Source organism: Dermacentor albipictus, unplaced genomic scaffold, assembly GCF_038994185.2.
Source record: "Dermacentor albipictus isolate Rhodes 1998 colony unplaced genomic scaffold, USDA_Dalb.pri_finalv2 scaffold_21, whole genome shotgun sequence".
Classification (NCBI taxonomy): Eukaryota; Metazoa; Arthropoda; class Arachnida; order Ixodida; family Ixodidae; genus Dermacentor; species Dermacentor albipictus.
This window is the reverse complement of record NW_027225575.1, coordinates 5,562,921-5,567,146: the sequence shown is the minus strand read 5'-3', so window position 1 is coordinate 5,567,146 and position 4,226 is coordinate 5,562,921.

Sequence of the window (4,226 nt, the reverse complement as noted above, 5' to 3'; positions counted from 1 at the left end):
AACCCGAGGGAGCGCATTGTGTCTTTTTTTCTTCGTTTTTTTTACGAACATATCGGAAAACACTTCTGGATTACTTCGGCGGACATCCCAAAGTCTAGGGTAGTGATAAAATCAAATATTCCGCTATAGAGAGAAAACGCACTGGACATTGCCGCAATGTACCCCCTAGAAAAAAAGGGTGCAATTCTAGAAAATCACCCATTCATATGGGTGTATTAGCTCGTTCAAAATCTTTTTTTACCGGTGTATGGCAGTGAGTTATGCATACAATAAACACCCTTAAGGGTGCACTTTCTCCTTACTGTTAAAAAAAAAATGCACCCTTCAGGCTTCAGCTTGTCTCACAATAATAATCGTCATCTGTCTTGCCCGCCTTTCTTTTTTTTTAACGCTGCGATCCCGGTACTTCCAAGTCAGGAACGGTTTGCGCGTTATCAGCGTAACGCAGCATTCTCAACGGAAAAGCAGCGAGCAATGAGTTTTCAAGAAAGGAAACGCAGGCAAGGCAGATGGTGATTATTGTTGTGGTACAAGATAAACCCCTAAAGGTGCAAACATTTTTAACAGTTTAGTGTGCTCTGAACTCATTTCCTGGGACAGCGACTGGCGGTTACAGCGCACAACGCCATTTTCTTTAAAAGTAAGTTCAGTGTGATGTGCCATGCTCGTCCACTGCAGTATTGTCCGCTGCGGCCTCCAAAATACTTAAAACAGGGGACAAGCGGCGCCGCGCAGGAATGTAGTCAATTGCCAGAGCTGCGTGATCGTGCAGTAATGAATGCGTCCTGCTCCGAACGTGCATATATGGTGGCAGGGGCTCGTGCTTCATACCCAGTGCCGACAGGGCTCGGACAATCATGTTGGAGCGCAGCTTGCGCGAACACTATCGACATGGTTGTTCCTGAGGCGAGCGTCGGCGTCGATCTCGGCGTAATCGAGCGAACGAGCACAACAGCGAAAGATGACAGAGCGAAGGCGGAGAGTGAGATTAAAGACGCGAGCCGCGAACGGCGCAAACCAATGAGATCGGCTCCTTCAGTGACGTGCGCGCGGGAAACTGGTGTTATGCAGACCCATCCGACCGCTCGATGCGTACTCGTATCTGGTTTAAGCCGTACCGCTCCTTTCGTACTATCGTCTGTTCGCGTCAACTCTCTCTCGCGCTTGTTTGGTTTGCTCGGTTTGGTCTCGTTCGCGCTTGTTTCGATTGTCATGGTTTGAGACTGCTTCATACAATGATGAGTTTAAACCGAGACGCCCTGATGGAAAGGTTTTTGGAGACAGTGCGTCATATCCGATACCGTCGGACCCTGAATACAAGGATGCGGAGGCGACACCCAGTACCTCATTCTCCTTGACTTTGGAACTCGACGACTCCGCAACAAAAGAGAGCACACCAACATCATTATGATCAGTGACAATGACATCGTGATCTTCGTATGACAAGACCCGCGTTAAGGACGAAGGACGAAGAACGTAAATACAGCGCCGATCTGTCAGCAAACAAAGGAAAAAGCACTCGACCTCTTGCCACTATAGAGAGGAGGCGAGATTTTCGTGCTGTCTCGAGACTGCCGCAGCGACTCGCCGCCAGTTGGTGTGGCCGCTCTGCCGAAGCTGCGACGACGCGGTGCGGTGCGTACGTTTTAACGCTAGTGGCATCAGTGTGCATCGGGTTTTTTGCGGCGACGATCGCTATGTGATAACGCCAGAATATATAGCATACGTCGTCTGTTCACCAATGACGCCTTGATAAGCACTGGACAGAATATTGAGAAGACACATGCCGTGCCAATGCAGACTTTTCCTCACGCACTAATGCCTGATCCTGGCTTACTTACTGTGTATTATTTTCCCGTCGGCTTACCTCATTTTTTTTGTAATTGACTTTTTTATCAAATTGCACTTTGGGTTTCATGTTTTCTTCATTTACTTTCGTTTGGCTTAAAGCTGCTATAGCTTGGTGGTGCGGGCTTCCTTCACTTTTATGTAGGTTGTTTTTTACATTGAGGGGCTAAAAAATATGCCATTGATAAGGCATGCGGCGAGCGCATCAAAACAAAGCGCTGCTTGAGCAGACGTCTGTCTGCGGCGGCTGCTCTGAATCGCGCTCACGGGAGAACCTCGCGCTCCCTCACGCGTTCTCCCCATCCACGAGACAGTCGTGCCACACTTCACTCATTTGCAACGTACCGCATGAGACAGATTGTCCGTGCCACACCCTTTATAGTATAGCGTCGCGCACCCGGGCTCTGCAAGGGGTCGGTGCGATGTCTCAATATATCGCGAAATGAAAACGCGTGTACAACTGCACTCAAATTTAGCATTAGGAAGTACCGTAAATTTTGGGGATTTTTTTTTAATCTTTGTTATACAGTAGAGTGAGGAGTTGGCCTGACTACCAACGACACGATAATGAAAACGAGTTGACGATGACGGCGTAGCGGAAAGGACGGACGTACGCTGTAAATCCAGCTTCCATATTTTAGCTAATGTATAACAGCTTAAGCAACTCATGCAGCCAGCAACAAGGAGTCACGTTTATGAAAAAATAAAAAAAAAAACGACAAAGGAACAAATCGCCTGAAACGGTCGATCTACTACCACGTTCCAAAGTGCGCACGCTTTGACCGCGAGGTATACGATACACCAGCGGCCCCTCGGTCTTTTCTCGTGGTTGCATTCGCTTTGAGCGCCGGACTCCATAATGAAAAATTTTGCGATATATTGAAACATCGCACCAATCACCACACGAACTGGCAGAGCCGCGACGCGTGGTGCTATACTATACGGGATGTTTCACGTACCTTGAGCCAAGCTTTAAAAAAATATGCGAATGTTGTTTGCCGTAGCTTGCCGATATTCAAATTATTTTTGGCATACCGCCTGATGACGGAATTAGTCTTAATTAATTAATTAAGGTCCCAGTTTTTTAGTTAGATGAAAAGTGTAAATGATAAAATTGTAGAACAACATGCAAAACTCCCGATACACCTTGCTGTTGCTCAATACGTGATCCTACGTCGGGACGGGTAGGCCGAGCCTCAACGCCACGTCGTGGGCCCTCGGGACGGGCCTGAGTTTATGTAGAAGCTCTGAGCTGCTGAGCATGGATGAGCATGAGCATGGAGCTGCACTCCACTTCGGTCGTGTGTTGAGGATTCTGTAATGAGAGGGAAGTACCAGAGCATGCAATCTAACGTAGAAGCGGCGCCACATCTGGGCACGTTGGATCAAATTCTTCGGTAAACTGGCTGTCGGAATAAAGACTAGGGTACGACCTGGTGTGAAGCATGCGGAGGGTAGATGCCTGTGCTCTAGAGAGCTTCACACGAGGGAGGGGGAAGACCCTCCTGCCCAACGGATAATGTTTGCTGATCTCATTAAAACTGAGTAGAACGTCCCTAAAGACCGCTAGACTGGAGTGTGGTGAGTTAGTTCGCGTGCTCAGGCGTGGGCGATCTCGTTGAGGTTGGCCATGGAGACCAGATGTGGTGCGAGGTGAGGCGTACACCAGAAGATTGTGTGAGGAGAAATACCCTTATGACCGAAAATTCGAGTTACTTCAGCTGATACCGATCCGGACGCAAAGGCCCCGGCCGCTGCTGGTGAGTCTGTATAGATATGTTGCTTAGAATCGTCAAGGAGAGCGATGGCGATAGCTACCTGCTCAGCCTTAGCGGGAGTGGCGTCCCTGATAGAAGCGGAGTGGAGAACCAAACCAGTGTGATCAACCATGCCTCAGTAGAACGGAAGAAATTTGCCTGATTTGGGACGCAGAGTGGCCAGCAACACTATTTCAGTCGCGTCCCCCTATTGGCAGCGAGATCGACCTATAGGTGGCAGCACCGTCGCCCTGTTAGTGTGGATGCGTCGCCCGTGCGGTGTGTGGAAGTGTGGGGAGCTACTGTTTTCATTTCGCGATTCTGTGCTCCGTGCTCGCAGAAAACGCTTCATTTACCATCGTGAGATTTTGTTCGGTTCCGCAATGCAACACATATTGCACAGAGCCAGGGATAAGTTTTCACTATTATCCCGTTGACGCGGCACGTCGCCGAGAATGGCTCGTCAGGCTTCGGAACGGCAAGGCGCCTTCCAAGTATGCGATGGTGTGCAGTAAGCACTTCGACGATGTTGCGTTCAAGCGTTCGCTGACGAAAAAGGATGGCGAGTAGTCCAATATGATATCACGTTTGGGAATCCTAATCGGCAATCTGGGCATTAAT